The sequence below is a fragment of the Sylvia atricapilla genome, chromosome 4, assembly GCF_009819655.1.
Source record: "Sylvia atricapilla isolate bSylAtr1 chromosome 4, bSylAtr1.pri, whole genome shotgun sequence".
Classification (NCBI taxonomy): Eukaryota; Metazoa; Chordata; class Aves; order Passeriformes; family Sylviidae; genus Sylvia; species Sylvia atricapilla.
Genome location: NC_089143.1, coordinates 27,694,715 through 27,712,810, shown reverse-complemented (window position 1 = coordinate 27,712,810; position 18,096 = coordinate 27,694,715). Strand labels below are relative to the sequence as shown.

The following is an 18,096-nucleotide window of genomic DNA, read 5'->3' as shown; positions in this document are numbered from 1 at the left end:
TCTCAAAGGTCAGAAAGCATAGAGAGCTTGTGAGAATTGCCAAGCTGTCAGGCTGCGCTGAACCTTGCAAGGGAAATTAAAATCAAAACCAGACGGGTTTTCAGCTGGAGGAGGAATAGGAGGGAAAGAACATGGAGATCAAAAATATGGCACCAAAACTCGATAAATGCTTTGCCTCGGGATGCAGTTCTGTGAGATAGGGTGAGATGGCTTAGAAGATTACTCATCTTTGCCAGCAAGGAGAGGCTCTGCTGTGCTTTCCCATCTCCCCACCACAGTGACGAAGCCTCACCCCATGTCTTGCGGCAACTCCTTAACCCCTTAAACCACCCCAGAAAAGCATGTGGCTAGAATTTTTCTGCTGTTTTTAGCAAGTCGAATCAGCTCAAAAAAACTGATCCACAAGCATCCAAGTTGGTGGCAGGGATGAATGAGGCCATGGGGAGGTGAAGGAGGAGAGAGGCAGCTCCTTCCCCTTGCAGCCTGTGCAGTGTCAGACTGGCTCAGTGACCTGTGGCAGCACCACTTTCCTTTTGCTTAAGGACATTGGTGAATTTGCAAATGAAAGGAAATGAGGATGAGGCTATAAGAATGGGAATGACCACAGAGGAGGAACGGAGACTTGGGGACAGATAGACTCTGTCCCGGAATTCTGGAAGGACAAGGGTGTGAATTGGCTAGCTCAGTAGCAATGATGCATTCATTCAGTCATGGGTAGTTCATGTAACTGGTAAATAGGATCTGGGCCCCATTGCTAAATAAGAAAAGCAGGAGGAGAATGAGATGTTTTGGGTAACTACAGAGCCATTAACTTGACCGCAAAGTTATACAAGGTTGTATAAGAATTTTTTGAAGGAAAAAACACCCTGACAACATGGCAATTAAAAGAAAATGGGATAAAAGGCAAGTTTATCACAAGTATATTGTATCCTTTTCACCTACTGTGTGAGCTGATCCTCTGTATTCAATCCTAACACAGAAGCCAGGAATTGGCTTGTTTTCTTCCGTCGGGATTGTTTTATTCATTAGCCATTCACCAAAAATAAAAAAAATCCTATTTCAATAGCCTTGGGAAATGGATGTTCAGCAACATTCACTGTAGCTCACTGGGTTTCTAAGGGCCTTACAGGCAGTGGCTACAACGAAGTGATATATCTTGGTGGTACAGTGGTGCTCATGTGTGCTGCCAGTACACCCTGCTCTTGCAGAGCAAAAATCCTATATCACTACCATGTCTTTCAAAATGTCCTTCAAAATACAGCAGAGCCCTTCGAACAACATCTATCTATAATAACATGTTCTTTCCTGGGCTCCCCTTGGTTTTTTATTACTATTTTTGAAGGATTTTGCTCAGAAAGGTCTTTATACTCTGCAGGCACTGCTGAATTGGAATGGGAAACAGGGTTTCTTCTCATTGTAAGGTAGGCAGGGCTGCCTTCCAGTTTCCCAGCTGCAGAGATTTATAACCACTACCAGATTCACTAGGTGGCCAAGGTTTTATAACCCAATTGAACAGAATAAAACCATTTAGGCTGAAGGGAATTTGATGCAGGACTCAATGACTTTCAGGAACTTGATGTATTACTGTGATCATGCAAGCTACAAATTATATATATATATGCATATATTTGACAAATCACTTTCAAAAACAATTTAATTATTTGGAATGATTTAATCAGGGTTGACAGGCCTGCAAAGCATCTCTGGGAATGAAGCAGAAAACCTTGAAGTGTATGGAAGATTTTCAATTTGTGTTAAATCCTGTTCCAAAGAGGAGGGTTTGGTATCCTTCCCAAGGCTTCAAACTCCCTTGAATACCAATTCCCTTGGAGCATCTCCTGGGTTAGGCTTATACAGGCTTGTCTGAGGGTCTATGCAGTGAAGGGAAAGTGGCCTAGCAAAATAGGCATCTACCATTTACACCTTTGGCCAAATATTAGGGAGACCAATATCTTCAGACTGCTGGCTATCCCAGCAGCACTCTCAGGACTTGAACTTCTATAGGTTTCCCTTGTTGTTGTTGTTGTTTGAACTTCTATAGATTTCCCTTGTTGTTTTTGTTGTTGTTGTTGTTGTTGTTGTTGTTGCTGCTGCTGCTGCTGCTCCATCTCCCTCCTATTGTTTGATGGGCTTTTTGGAAATTATGGACTTCATGCTCCAATCCCCTCATATTTCAGAAGCCCTGGGTTCTGGTTGCATTAAATATTTCAGGTTGCAATTCTCCTGTGAATCAGACTCCAAGGAAGGCCTGCATAGTGCTCTCAGTGCAGTCGAAAGTATGATGCATTCATGAACTAAAAATTAGCTAAAGAGACTTTCCTGAGTTAAGTTTTAAGCGATCTGGGCTTAAGCACATTTACAGGGTCTGCTTTCCAGGCAGTTTTACCATGGGAATGGGTACCAGACCTCCTGCCCTCACAGGATGGACATTTCCAGGTGTGTTATGAGCCTCTGTCCTGTCAAACTGTTCTGAGCACTGGCTCTGCATTGGCAGAGGGAAATATGCGTCCTTTTGCTACAGGAATGGAGATATTTGGAGGGTCTGTGAATGTTCATCGTAGTGGGACGAACACTTAGACTTCAACAAGTTTTCAATTGTAGTTATTTGGTAAGAGGGGGAAGAGATGAGTCTGATGTCTGAGAACAGTAGAGTATAAATGAAAATCAGGCATTAAATGCTATGAATGACAAGGAAATATCCCAACAGGAACCTTATCTCCAAGACCGGAATGTCTTTCAGCATAAAAACTGCTGCTAATGATTCTCTCCATACGACCACACGCCCTGGATGCTCCCACCCAGGCTCCTGCAGCTCACGCTTCCCCGCAGTTTTCTTTTGCTTTATTGCTTTCAGATACCGCTTGGTATGAGCTGCTCTGGTAGCTGTGTCCCTGCCACCAGTGCAGGGGAGTGTCTGTCTGTCTGTCTGTCTGTCTGTCTGTCTGTCTGTCTGTCTGTCTGAGCGGGCTGTGAGGCGTCAGCCCAGCCTCTGCAGGGGCCGTCTGACACCGCAGTGCTGCCCGGCTGTAGCCACACCATCAAAACCCATCGCTGCTGCTCAGCAAGAGCAAACCCCAACAGCTCTGCCTGAATTCTCATGTACCAACACACTCAGCATCAGGAGGGGAAGCTGCTAATGAAGGAACTGGTGGGAATGTCATCTTCCAGGAGAGTTCTCGCTGTTGTCCTCACTACTCCCGTTGGGCCTTTTAGATCTGTCCCTCTGATTTAGTGGTGCAAGTTAGCTAAAACTCTGCATATCTTTTCCTTCTGGTTTGAAACACTCCTCCAAGTTCATTCTGCTCTTGCCCACGATCCTCAGATATCTTTCCAGGGAAAACAATCCTGGATTTATTTCCAGCTCATCATTATTTATTTTAGCAACCCTTTTGGTGAGAAGGCAAGGAGAGATCTGAGCTCTCCAATAAGGACCTCAGAATGTGCTCGGTACTTTCAAGGTAGGGGTATTTTACTTGAAGGGTTTAAAGGGAATGTGAATCCAGGTCATAAGCCTGTTTTTCTTGATGCTTTCCATATGATGTGTTTTTATAGTGCAAAATCCAGGAACACCCCACAAGGAAGTGAGAGCTAACTCCATAATAATGTTCCTGCTTTGAAGGAAAACCCAGGTAAATATTTATTTATTTGTTTATTTTGTTCCCCAGAGTTGCCTTACTTTGTTTATTTTGTTTTCAAAGCCCCCTACATATGCATGTGCACTCCAGCTTTTATTCTACCTTGGCTGACAAATGCCAATGAATTAAAATGAGACATTTTGATGCCTCAGGATATCCCATGGGAAGAGTTTTCTACTGAGCAATTAAAAACCTAATTAGAGTGAAATAAGAAGCGAGAGATGAAAAAGGTTGCTACCTGTTTCTGTTTCCTCTTCTCCACCTTTTTTCATTTGCAGTTATCTATAGATAAATTTCAGTGGATGGCTCTGTCTGTCCTCAGACAGATTTTAAAGTGGAAGGATGTTGAAAGGCAAATGCAGGCACTGGTGTAAAGTAATGCTTGAAAGTTCAATAGAAGCCATGCCACTTGGTTATCAGTAATTCTTCTTCTTTCCCTCTAGAAATTATTTCTTTGTTCTTCATCACAGTCATGTTTGGAAGCCCTGGCTGTGCTACAGGCTGGTGATTTCAGCCAAGGGTTTTCATATTGTGTGTCAGTGCAACCCTGTGGACATGTGAGCTGCTCTAAAAGGAGTGTAAATGGAGAATGTAAGTCTATGGTCAGGAGACACAAGTCTTTTGTACTGCAGTCTGCACCTCTGTAAGAAAATGCCTGACTACTTGATTACCTCTGTAGCAAGGTGTGACTTCACAAGGTCTTCTGCACTAAAACTAGGGAGAGACCCTGCCATTGACATCCCCTTGCCATACTACATTTGTGATATTTGCAATTTCTGACCTCTTCTAAGAGGCCATTCCTGTCCTGAAGAATTTTACCTTGTCAATCCAAGAGCATCAAACACAATTTGGTTTCTGGATGCACCCTCTCAATTCCCACTGCAATAAGTTTATTGCTTATGACAGGAGGGTTAAGGCTAAACAAGCAGCCTGATTGATTTCTGCCCACAAGAAGGCTGAGTTTCAAGAATGCTGTTTACACAAAGGGCTGATTCTCATCTACCATCAGAGTAATTTTCATTTATATCAATCTAAGACAGATCCAAAAGAGACCTTTGGCTTGCAAAGTATTTTAATGCTCACTGGGGAGAGGCAGCTTTGTAAAAACACAGATTACAAAGAGAACTTTCATGGTTCTTGATGCAAAAGAAAAGCATGGGAAGATGTGCCTTTGATGCTGATCCTCTGAAGTGTCAAACTCTGCCAGTAGGTTCAGACTGGGCCTTCCCTGCCAACATTTCAGTATGCCCTGGCTAGTCCAGAGCTGTTGGCAATCATGGGGCTCCTTCTGGGCTGCTGGAACTCCCCAAAATTTGGATCAACAGAGATGCTGGTTCAGTCTTGGTTTTGCTGGTATAATCTTGGTCCTTACCTCCCAGTTTAGATTTGTCTGTGAATGATTCAAGATATAGTTTAGAGTGTAGTTTTTAGCCACTTCCTTGAGTTAACCCCTATGGTGACTGAGCTTCCCAAAGTAGAAAAAACTTAATGAAGAATTAATTAAAGAGCAGGAGTAGGGAAAAAAAAAAAAAAAGAAAATATTAACTTTTTCCCCCAATCCACTGCCCAATGGACTCCATACACATGATGGTAGTCACTGTAACCTGTGCAATCTTTCCGGAGTGAGTTTTTCTGGACTTGTTTTGTGTTTTAACTCATTGCTAAAAAGATCTTAATCCCTGTCCTGCCTGCTAACCAACATACTCTATCAAAAGCAGAAGAGAGGTTTGAATTTGCCAGTGGTTTTGTGGGAGAAAACCTCTAGGAGAGCAATAGCCAAATTTTCGAGATGATGAATATGAGTTGAAGATGCACAATGCTTTTGGAAAAGCCAGACTGAAACCTGAAAATTGATGAGAACTTTTAAATATAGACAAAACCTCAGGAAAATTCATGACTTTTAAAGGCATAATCCTACATCACTCCACTTTCACAAGGTAACTAGATTTATTAATAGTTATCTCAGAATTGTTGTGGAATATGCAGTAAAAGAAGTCCTTAAAAATGGATTTGAAAAAAAAATAGGCCTATTTACATAGGCTTGATCCTTTCCTGGCAACGGATTATATGAACACAGTTGCAGCAATCTTATCATATCCAAAGTGTTAAAGTCTACCTAAAATGTGTATTTTTTAAAGTAAGAAAAGAGAATCAAACTGCTGAAGTCATAGACACATAGTTCATTGTTCATAGTAATGAACATAGGAAATCACCCTAAGAAAATTGCAATCACAGGGACAGAGCTACAGTGAACAGAAATTGATATATCTCACTCCACTTCAATGAAGTTCCTTTATATCAGAATCTGATTTATGTTCTGTTTGTAGCCTGACTGAAAAGCCTGTTTATCAGCATCCCTGTCATGCAAAATCCATTTATTTAACACTGGAATAAGTGGGTTCCAAGTCTCACTTGGAATGAGAATGGAGAACAGAAGACTCTAAAATTAGAGAGAAAACTTAACACCATACTTAATAAAGGTCCCACTCTAGCAAAGAGTCTTCTTGACAGTAATAACAAATCTAACAACCACAGACTAAGCCTAAATTACCAGGTTCTGATACTTTCATTAAAGAGACATTACTCCACAGACTCCCATTGGAATCTGTTTGGGCACCTGGAGAAATGTAAGACATTACCCAGTGGAAGTACAGCATCAAGATCTTGTCTCTTTATAAATGTCTTTAGAGTCACTTTTTAAATATATTCCTTTAAATTGGCTGTATTCTTCCCAGAAACATATACCCTCTTCCCATGGAAACTGCAGTAACCAGGAAGGTTGACTTTTCATTCTTCTCTCTAGTCCAGCATATCAGGAGGCACTTAAAGGATTTCTGAATGCCTCAGAATTAAATTACAGATAAGAGCAATAAAGTCACAGAACTGAGCCATCCAACACCTAAAGTTGTTTCTATACGAAGTCACAGGAGGGTGCAGTCAAAAGGAAAAGAACAAAGAGGATTTGGTTCTCCTGGTGTATACCAGGACCACCACAGGGCTCTGAAAAAGTTTCACTGGAAATCCTGGAAACACAAGCAGGATTCTTATTTTCAAAGCTCAATCCAAAGCTAGTTGAAAATTTGTGAAGCATCATCTTTCGTTCCCTCTGGGCCAGCAGATAAGTTGTAGCTTTAGGTTGCACATTCTTTCTGTGCAAATTCCATGCAATTTTACAGCACTGTTTTCAGTCCATTGTGGTCAATGGTCCTTCTGATTCCTTTCTGTGAGCAATACTTCAGTTGTCACTGGGGCCTGATGCCATTAGGACAGCCTGCTGTACTGAGAGATCTTCAAGTGAATATAAAACTGTCAAGCTCATCTGGTCTTGTCTAATGGAAATAAATGAATCCAGCAATGCATGCCAAGCTTTTCATGAGCTGTATGGTGTTATAAAAAACATGCTGCTGATGAGGTTAGAAACCCCATCCTTTCTGCCTTGTGGTTTAGGATGTATGTGCTGTACTGGAATGCTGGAAATAGCAAGATGTGTTAGTTTAGGCACTTAAATAAGAATGTCTATGTTTATGAATTGGCTTAATTTGACTTCTTTACAAGCAATATCAGTTCTCCCTGTCTTGAATTGTCCTTTTTCTGGTGGTTTAGACACCACTACTATTACTGGCTCCTGGCTGACTGCATACTTGACAAAGTTTGTCATGAGGTCATGATTTTCTGGCATCATGAAAGAGGCGGCTATGGAGTAAATGCACAGAGACCTTGCTGTCATCTCAGAACCCATGTTCCAGCTTTCCTGTGTTTCTTCCAGACAAATACAATGTGAAACTACCTGATAAAGACAGTACCTAAGCAAGTGGAACAGTGAATAACCCCAAATGCAGAATCATCTTACACTGACAGTGGTTCTTTGTCTGGATGTCACCTTCAGCCTGTCTTTGCTTTAGTTCCCATCAGTAAAATTGTGTTAGCAGTTATGTTGTTCAACAACAGATTTATTTTCCTAGGCTAGGTGAAGCTGAGGTCCCACTGCTCTGAAGAGGTAGCAGGTGGACTGAGAGATGGCAAGGCCAGAAAATCTGCTCAGACTTGTGAGGTTTCAATGAGCTCATCGGTACAGAGGGGAGAAGGCTCTTGTTTTCCCAGCCAGAGATTCTCCACCACAGACTTGCCAGTCACTCTGGTTATATTCACATCTGGACATCGATGTGGGGTGCATTTCCTTGTCTCCTCCATCTCCCAGGCTTTTGGCAGTACTGCTTCTCTTGGGTTTCAGGGCTGGGGCAGTGTTTTCATTCTGGTTTGTGAAGTGCTAAGAGCTCTGAGTCTGGTTGGATCTCTAGGATGTTCCAAACTTATCAAGACAAATCAGGTCTTTGGTAACATTGTCTGACATATAAAAAAAAAACAAAACTAAACAAACCCCCAAGTCCACCCTATGTTTTCTTTTGCACAGATACAAAAATCATCAGATGTGAAGCTTCTATATTTGAGAAGTTTATATCTGGTCTTCAAATTTCAAAGCAGGTCTGTTCTTGCCAGAACCTCAGGTCTTAGTAATAAGTCAGTTACAGACCTAGATCTTCTTCTTTGCTTCATGTCTGTGCTGAATGCTGAATTACATATTTTCTACTGGCTTAGTTCAGGAAGCACCAGGGAGCTGGAAACAAGTAGTGCCAAATCACTTGAATTTGCTAATTCAATTTTCTTTTCCCTTTTCTTTTCTTTTCTTTTCTTTTCTTTTCTTTTCTTTTCTTTTCTTTTCTTTTCTTTTCTTTTCTCTCCTCTCCTCTCCTCTCCTCTCCTCTCCTCTCCTCTCCTCTCCTCTCCTCTCCTCTCCTCTCCTCTCCTCTCCTCTCCTCTCCTCTCCTCTCCCTCTCCTCTCCTCTCCTCTCCTCTCCTCTCCTCTCCTCTCCTCTCCTCTCCTCTCCTCTCCTCTCCTCTCCTCTCCTCTCCTCTCCTCTCCTCTCCTCTCCTCTCCTCTCCTCTCCTCTCCTCTCCTCTCCTCTCCTCTCCTCTCTCCTCTCCTCTTTTTGCTTTCAACTCTGTTAGAGCTTGTTTCTACACCTATATGTGTTTAAGCCATGCTGATGACATATATCTTTACATCCTGAACCACCTGCTTGTGCCATGAAAGGGGTGAGCACAGTAACAAAGGCTTGTTCTGCCTTTACACAGGTGTGGGGTTTGGCTCCTGCCAGTCCTTCCTCTGTGGTTGAGGGGTTACAAATCCAGAGGCTGGAAAGAGCTTTTGGAAAGGACAAAAACCCAGTCACTGGTTACTTCAGTGAGCAGGGGAGTTATACAGATGGATGTTGTAGCTATGATGGTCTCAGTATACAAGAAAACCATGGTTTATAGAAAGAGATAATATTTTTATTAGTCTAAATGATTAAGAGGCTTGGAAAAGAGCTGGCAAGCTTTCAAGTATGTGAGACCTGAAGAAAAATGCCGAGACACAGCCTATGAATGAATTTAAAGATTGAAGGCATTTATCTTTTATTTGGACTCCTCCATACTTTTTTAGTATTTGAAACTCTGACACTAATTGGAGTTTATAAATGAGGTAAAAGATCTCTTTTTACTGTCCTCCCCTGAATGTAGGACATTTGTCTCTATGGGGAGGTTATTCATTTCTCCAGTTTGTCCCCACTAAGTGTCCAGTTGTATCCACTAAAACATTTTTGCATAGGCTGCTGTCTGTAACATCCTGGCACCATGGGAGAGGGTCAAGGCTGCCCTGGAACCCAGCCACAAACTGCTTGGTGACTCTGGACATGCTCCAGGTTATCCTCTCTGGGGGATGTTCATGGTGTTCTCTAAATCTGTATGAATAGACTGAACTCCTTAGACTCCATCTATAACCACCAGAGAGGGAAGAGTCATCCAGAGTGTTTCGGATTATCTGGTTTAGGCTACACTCCTAAAGGAAGTTCTGGAGGAACAAATACCTCTGCACCTCTTTTGGAGAGCTTCAGGAAAACCAGTCCCAGTGGCACCTCACCAAACTTTAGTCTCCTGCATGAGGTACCCATGTCCCTTTTTACTCTAAACACTGACCCCTCTGTGTGTCTATAAGCCAGAGAAGATGAATGTGCTGCCACTATGTGCACCTTGGTTCACAGGCCTGAACTGAGAAGTTTAAAGTTTGATCACTAAAGCAGATAAGTTGAATCCTCTCCTCTCTGTTTTAGAGATGCTACAGGGACACTTACAAGTGTGTACAGTGCTCTTTAGGGGGCAGGAAAAGTCTTTGAGTGCACATTGGCATATTACTGTGCAGGGTGGACATCTGCTCTGGGTGTCCCAGATAGCACATCACCTCCCTCAGCTCAGCTGGAGCTCATTGCAAAGTTACGACTGCTCAGCAAGTCACTATGTTTTCTATCTGCCCGTCATCTGATACTGGAAAATACTATTCAGTCCTTTCAGCAGCTCCGATGAATGTTGTACTTAGTGAAAATTTAATTTTTAGCTTTCACAGATTGGAATGGTGAAATGTTGCCATAAAATTGAGGGTTTAGATAACTTGCTGAGAGTTTCAAATGCCATTTTTGTGGTAAAGTAGGTAGTTTTAAGTTTGCTCAGCAAATGAGTTGTCTGCAGGTTGCCAGGGACACCCCAGTCTTATCTTTATGCAACATCACCACCTTGGCAGCTCCTGTGAGACAGGTAACCAACAAAAAGTGACCAGATATATGAATAGCATACTTCTCATACATCAGCAACTGGAGATAAACAGTCATGTCCGTCCTCCATTCATGTTGGAGGTGCACCTCCCAGTAAGTTGGACTTCCGTGCAGAAATGGGTTCATGCGCCTCATCAAACAATAAATATCTAACCAGTCAAATGATGGTCTGGTTCCTGCTAGAGCATTAAATGGATTAAAAGCATTGCCTATGTTTGAGGATGCTGTTATACCTCCTGTAGCATATTATGAATCACTACTAAAGGTGTTCTTTGTATATATTTAGATTATATATATATCTCATAACAAGATGCTTCTATGCCTCATCAATTTCAGAATAAGTCTATTAATGCAGGACCTGCTTCCATTTCTAGAAAGCATCTCACCCATCTCGAGCATAGCTGCAATTTAAATCATTAAGAAGAGTATTAATAAACAGTAGCATACAACTAAATACATCTCAAAAGACATGGAGCTGATACAATGAGGTAACAAAATAGAATTAATTTTAAAAATTTAAATATCACTAATTTAATCCTCATAATAAATTTATGAAGTTAAAATCTCTTCTCTACAGAACTCAGTCACCTTGTTTAAATTACCAGCTGAGGGAAGTTGCTGGTGGAGAGTATGTGAGCCTGGGCTTTGCCATTAGAAGGGACAAGCCAGTCCCAGTGTAACCCCTCCATCAAAACTCATAAGAACTGTGTCCCTGAAGGGTGCCATCTGAGTCACCCCAGCTCCCTTTTTGCCACTGCAGGTGATCTTGCAAGACACAGTAGGTCCATCAGGTCCGTACTAATAAATACTATAAAATGGCAGAGCTTCAGTGTTGGGTTTCCTCCAGTCTCATGGAGTGACAGGGGAACAAGAGAGATGTGTTTAGCTCTGGCAGTGTCAGGGAATTCCCTAAATAAAACCTCACAAATGAGATTGGGAAGGGGACAATCCTCCACTCTGCAGAGGAAAGGAAGCAATTCCTCCCAGACCCAGCACCTGGCAGTGAGTTTAACCAGATGTGTATGATCCTCAGGCTTGGCTTGGTATGGCTCGACACTGTCAGGCAATCTGTATGTCCCATCTCCAGCTACAACCAAGTTTTTAATCGTCAGAGGAAGGTGAAAGAAAGACAAAAAGGGCAGCCTAAAAGCCAAGTAAGGTCTCAATGGGGGAACACTGACATTCTTCTTATTAAATTATTACATAGCTTTAATAAATGGACTTTGTTTGTAATATTTTGCTTCATTTCCTGAGGAAATGAGTATTATGCAGCTGTGCTCTGGTTGTTTGTTTGTCTGTCAGGTTTACCCTCATTTAATAATTATTGAGACTCTTGGCTGGTTCCAGTGCAGTTTGAAGGAAGAGAAAAGGCATCACAGTATTATGTTTTAAAATATTTAGGAAAATTAGCAGTGGGGTACAGGACAGAGACTAAGCTAGTGGAAAAGGTCACAAAACGAGTTCAGCACTGTTATTCAATGTGAGAGAATCCACATTGAAGGGAACCACAGGAAGCCCAAGAAATATTCCCTAAGTCCCAATGCTTAAGGAACAACATGTTAATGCATTTTTTTATAACCCCACTGCAATTCTAATTAAACTGGCCCATTCCCCAGGATTTCTTTTAACTCCCTATTTTATATTCCAGCAACTCCACTTCTAGCCAGTTCATCCCCTACCTGGTCTCATGACCTCACCTTCTACCAGCTACCTCAAACTAAACCCTACTTTTGACCCTACAGATCACCTGAAAGGATAGCCCTGGATGCAACAACATATCTGCCTTTATCCTAGTGTTCAGTGAGCAAGAAGAAAAGAAAGAAAAATCTTTTTATTGTACATTTTGAAAAATAGCTTTCTCTCTCTCTCTCTCTCTTTTTTTTTTTTTTTTTTTTTTTTTTTTTTTTTTTTTTTTTTTTTTTTTTTTTTTTTTTTTTTTTCCCCCGGTTTGTTGACACTGACACTTTTTTCCCTGTTGGAAAAATCAATTTTAGATGGTAATGAAAAACATGACCAAAATTTCCGACCTTGATCTGGGTAAAACAAGGCATTTGAGTAAGTCAATCCAGAGTCTCCTGGCACTCCTTTAGAGCTGTCCAGATTGTCCTGCTTGGTTCAAGGCACCAAGACGGTGACTCCAAAATGTGAAGTAACTGCAGTGGTTCAACAAGGGCTCTCCAAGACAGCAGAACATGGGTTTTCCCTATGAAAAAGTTTAATGGACTTCAAAAACAGGAGGAGAAGGTCTAACTGGGCTTTGCTTCATGTGGAGAAATGAAGGTGTCTATAGCTCTCTGTATGTAGAGTTTTCACAATGTGTGTGCACATACCCCCATGCCTACACATCCACTTACCTGGACAAAAGGTTTCGGGGAAACACCTGAAGGAAGAAGAGCTGTTTCAAATAACATTGGCACAAGAAGAAAAGAGTAGGAAATGGTTGTAAATAAGTTGACACCTAGAAATTAGAAGAAGACTTCTAACCATCAGAACACAGAGGGATCTCAGCAACAGCTCCAGGGAAAGAACAGAGGAAAACATCTTGTTGTACTGTGGAGCTGGATGATGGAGCTGTGCTGCTCTGATAGTCAGAAGAAGCTGTAATGATGAGAAAGCAACAATATATTTGTCATTTGTATGGTTAATCCTTCTGACTCAATGTCTTGTAGAGACCACTCTACAAGAGTGGTCACACTTAAGCTCTTCTGAAAGAGATAGCTCTGAGTTTTTCTGCTAGACTGGAGGACATAGCCACCACTCCTAAGATCTCTTCCCTGATACACTGCTGACATTTTTGCAGGAGGCAGAAGACCTTCCTCCACTGGGGCATAAAGCACTGTAGTGCACTTTCCTTTTTCTCCCACCTTGCTCACTTCATTGTAAACATAGTACAAAAAGGAAAAGGTTTATCTTATCCCCCTGGAGGAGCAGAACAACAGAGGATCCCGATAATTGACTAAGCTGGGTGAATATCAAAACCCTGCCATAATGCACAGCATGCCTCTGGCAGTCATCTCTCTCTCTCTGCCAACAGCAGGACCTAGATCAAATCTGCAGTATCATTGTCCTGCATTGGGCTGACTTGTGTCACACCTACCTGCTGGCTGTCCCATGGACACATCTTTTTATGTTATTGCAGGAGGAAAAAGCGAGAATGGGCAGGGGAAGTACTGCATAAACTTACAATTAAAAGCGTCCTCATCCTCTCTCAGCCAGGCAAGTAGGGCAGTGAGCAGGACAGCTGTCTTTCAGTGCTTTCAAGATACATTTCAAGCTGTGCACAGCTGGAGCTATTCAGTAGCACACGAAGGAACTCTGTACCCTTGCCAAGGCTCCGCAGCTGCCAAATCTGCCTTTATTAGCATTTCTCGTTCTCCATAGCTGAATACAGAACAAGTCTGACATTATTTTTTATTCAACCTTCTCAAGCATGCTAAGGACATCACAATAATCCCTTAGTGTGTGTGCATGTTTTATAAGAGTTTTCTTCTGCCTGTATACATGTAAACACCCCCTCCACCCCCATATACACACGTAGAATGGGCAGGATGCAGAGCCACTAAAGCATCGAGCATCTCTTTCCTATTCTGGTCAGTTATACATCTCAGCTGCATTTAAACCTCTTGTTACTCATTATCTGTGAGCTCTCCCATGAACAGGTCTTTGTCTGGGCCATGCTGCTCTTTGTAGATGGCATTCTCTTCCACACAGATGGCTGGAACAGCCCTTAAGTCCCACTTAAGTCCTATTTTAAGGATCTGAGTGTTCTCAAGTGCTCTCCACGCCTCTTCTGGAGTGAGGTGAACTTCAGCGTGTGCAAATACCTGCCCTATAGAAAAGTGAGACAGGGTAGTTATATCTAACAATTTTTCTTCACTCTCCTCTGCTGCCTATTTGGGATTCATTGCTGGTCACCTACCAATCAACAGATTTTAAGGTATTTCTTCAGTAAATGACCAGAAATAAAATGAGCCTACTTGAATACCACTCGTGTACTCCAAATAATAGGAATTCCCTTATTTGTCTAAGGACCTGTTTTGCCTTCCTTTGGCACCAGAAAACTTTCAGACCAGGTTTCAAGCAGGCTTGATGTAATGGGGCATGTGAAGGCATGAAAATCACCTCTTCTGGAGAACACAAACTTCACAGACGAGTCACAGACAACCCAGAGCTTGTCCCAGCTCTCCAGACAATACTTGAAAGGACATTGCCAGGAATTACAACCCAGTTGCCGAAGGACAGGACATACACGATTTCTAAAAACAAGTTCAAGTGTTGCTCTTACTATTTAATGGCTATTCATAACGTGTTTAATTGTGTATATGATACAGTTCTCTAAGTATCTGAAGCACTTGGCAGACAATGATTGTATACACTACACAAATGCCACCGTGATTAGGCAAACACTTTAGTTTCCATTTTTCACGAAGGAAAAGTAAAACTGAGAATTTCCATGGCTTTCCAGTGTCTGTCAGAAGAATCTGTTTAAGAACTGGGAATACAGCAAAGTCATTTTACTCCTGTAAATTAAGTAAATCTCATCACAGAATTGTGGAAGAAGAACAATGTATGCTAAAAGACACTTTTGAAAATTGCATATTCTGACCACTTGCTAAAAAAAGAGCCAGCTTAGATCAAGCTGCTTAGGATTTATTCCAGCTGAGTTTTGAATATCCTCAGAGACAGACATTGCACAGTCTCACAGGGCGAATTGCTCCAATATCTGACTACCCTCACTGGGAGATTTTTTTCCTAATACCTGGAAGTTCTACTCATGTGAATTGTCTCCATGGCCTCTTGCCCAATGTGCACCTCTAGGAAGAGTCTGGCTCAGTCTTCACTATATTGTTTTCTCATAAAAATAAATTATGACCACTTATGTCACCACCTCATAAGATTTTTTGCTTTATTGCTACATTTTTAATAGCTATGGTAAAGTCTTCATTTTCTTAAAAATTATTCCTGATGACACAGCTAAGTATGTTCCAGATACTGTAGAAGAAATTGCACTTAGTGTAGTCACTCCCTTCTCTCAGTGAAGCGGAAAATCAATGCAATATGTGCATCTTGTTAGGGCCTACACTTCCTTGTGCAGGTTTTCCTGATAAACTTTGGGCATGCTAGCACTTTTTCTCCAAAGAAAGCTTTTCTTTTTTTCAAGTAAGATACTAGTGTTGGCATTAAAATCTACTAATTTTCTGTTTCCTGTGCTAGTTCAATACTAATTGACATTTATGTACATGTAGGTATATGCTTGCTGTAACCATGTAGATAGGTGTCTATATGGTGTGTATAAAAGATATCATATATGTCTGTGACGAACGTTGAATTTACCTTTTGGGGGTATAAAAATACCCATTTGAATGAAGGGATGAATAGAAAATTACAAAGGGTTTTTCATTAGGTCATAATGTTTCTCTTGTTAAAAAAAGGCAAAACCTGATGCACGTACTATAGTCGCATAAAACAATAGTGACACTCTAGATCAGGAGGGAACCTGAAGGAATTCACATTTTTCCTACTTTATGCCACAAACTCAAATGGGAAAATGATGGCAGGGAGTGGCTAATTTACAATGTCATTTCTGCAAGCAGCAACCCTTTCGCCTTTCCTGGTACACAGGGCACAGGAGAACCACATCCAAGAACTATTGGTATTTTTCTATAAGTCGTGTGCTAACAGGGGCATTAATGCAAGCCAGGCTTGGCCCTGTGCCTTTTTAGCTCACCCTCCTAATGCAGGGAATTACTCTGACAAGTATTTCTGTGCCTGCTGTGGTGGTGTCCTCCAACTGCCTTTATCCTGCTGTTCAAAATTAGTGACACAGAGAGAAAGAATAACTGCAACAACTAAACACGTTATAGGACAAGTTCCTCTGAGCAAATGCTCTAGACCTGCTTTTAAAGGCAGTTTCATTCCATCCATAAAAAGCTGAGCAAGCTAGACCCCTCTCAGATGCTTGCAGCATTGTTGCCCTTTGCTATTAATTTTTTGAATAGCTTTTCTTTGGTCCAAGAAACGAACTTATTGCAACAGATGCCCTTTGGAATAGGAATGAAATTCCATCACTTCAAATAAACTCTAATTACACTGCAAATAGGTGGCAGGAGTGGTCCCAACTTTAGCACTACTGCTCTGCAATCAGCCGAAGAGTGATGTGGATTTAATTTTAGTCTGTGTATGAATTGTTTGGAGTGCTTCTATTATTTTATTTTACAGCTATTTCTAAAAACATTTTAAAAAAAAGGGAAAAATTCATAACAGCAAACACATCTGTGCTACATATTTTCCCTGTGTGGCACTGCAACAGCTTCAGTCTACAAAAATTAATGGACTGTAACAATATGGTTGGAATTTAAATGCAGAATTGGCGCCAGAATTGGGAAACAGACAACATTCCCTGATTGTAGAAATGTGCAGATCACCTTTCCTCGCTTAGGCAGCTTTAAAAAGAAGGGTATCCCTATTTATGTTGTTTATTTTATGTATTTATTTATGTCCAATTTATGTTGTCAGCATTCAACCCATCCATACAGTGTGTTGTGCTGTCCTCCTCCCTCTGCTAAAATGCACCAAACTGATTCCCTCCAATGATGACATAATTTTTCCTCAATTACTAAACATAAAATTTGTCCAAGAGTGTGGCTTTCATGGAAGAGAGTTTGGCAGCGAGAGAATTTCAACAGATTTTTCTAATCCAAGTCATACATTGTGTATGAGCTGCCTCATGCACGAGATACTGATCTCCCAACATGTGATCATGGGTTCAGATCCCTCATGGGTAACACTTCTTTCTCCCAATAAAAAATTGCAAGAAGAAAAAGACTGCCTAATGTACAAAGAAGCACAAAGGTGTTCATTAAACAAATGCTGTGTAGAGACATTTCAGGCATTCATACATTTGTTGAGAACTCTAGCAGTGACTACGGCAAGCTATTGGTTTAGGTTGAGGTCAGTAAAGACTTCCACACATCCTTTCAGGTAAAAATAGACTTTCTAAGGAAAAAGATGAAGATGGACTTACCTGGGTTGTTCGAGCAGGCTGCATGTATTTTGTCACCAAAGGGCTTTAAAGATTGGACAGTCTAACCTTTGGGGAATTAACAGATACTGGACAACCAGACAAAGACTAACTGGGTTCTTGAAGCCCTTCCCTCACCACTGGTTCAACAGTCAAAAACTCTCTAATCACTTTATCTTCCAAATTGTATACTGACATTAAAGGATTAGTTTTTGATTGCTGCACAAGCTTCACAAAAAGTCACTGAGACAGAATCTCCAACACTTAGAGAGAGAGTTTGCTCATTATAGGTGCACATTTTGTGCTCATACAACAACTCTGTCAGTGTGATTATCCCTAGGACAACAGGGTGAGATTAGCAGAAGGAGGTGTTTACTTCTGTTAGATCACATAGTACAGCTGGAAAAATTAAACAAGTGTTTGTGTACACAAACCCTATCCCCCACATCTGAAATAGAAGCAGCAATTCAAACAAAAATAGGTAACACTTGCTTTACTGAATATCATAGGCCATTTCTGGAAGAAAAGGTATCAGGCACTTGCAGAGAAAGGATGTATAGGGAAGGAGCTAGAGGGACAGAAATTATGAGTTGGGTAACTCCTAGGAGCCAGGTGGAGAGCACAGGGTTATTTGAGCTGTGAGTTTTATCTGCAAGGTCTATCTTTGTCAGATATTTCTGTAGGTTCCCTTGGAGTTCACGGAAAGTCTGAATGCTGAGCTTGTACTTTGCCAAACTGGGCCCATAGAGGGCTGGAAATAGTTTCTCAGTTTTGAATGACTTCTTTCATTTTCAAG

General features: G+C 41.3%; 1 long non-coding RNA gene across 1 annotated transcript in view; it reads left to right on the top strand.

The window, feature by feature from the left end:
- LOC136359907 (uncharacterized) overlaps nt 1-12,223 on the top strand; it is an 87,730-nt gene extending 75,507 nt beyond the window's left edge. Inside the window, exon 2 of the long non-coding RNA XR_010743374.1 lies at nt 12,134-12,223. This is a non-coding gene — a long non-coding RNA (uncharacterized lncRNA). The remainder of the gene's footprint in view (nt 1-12,133) is intronic.
- Nucleotides 12,224-18,096: the final 5,873 nt, after the last annotated feature.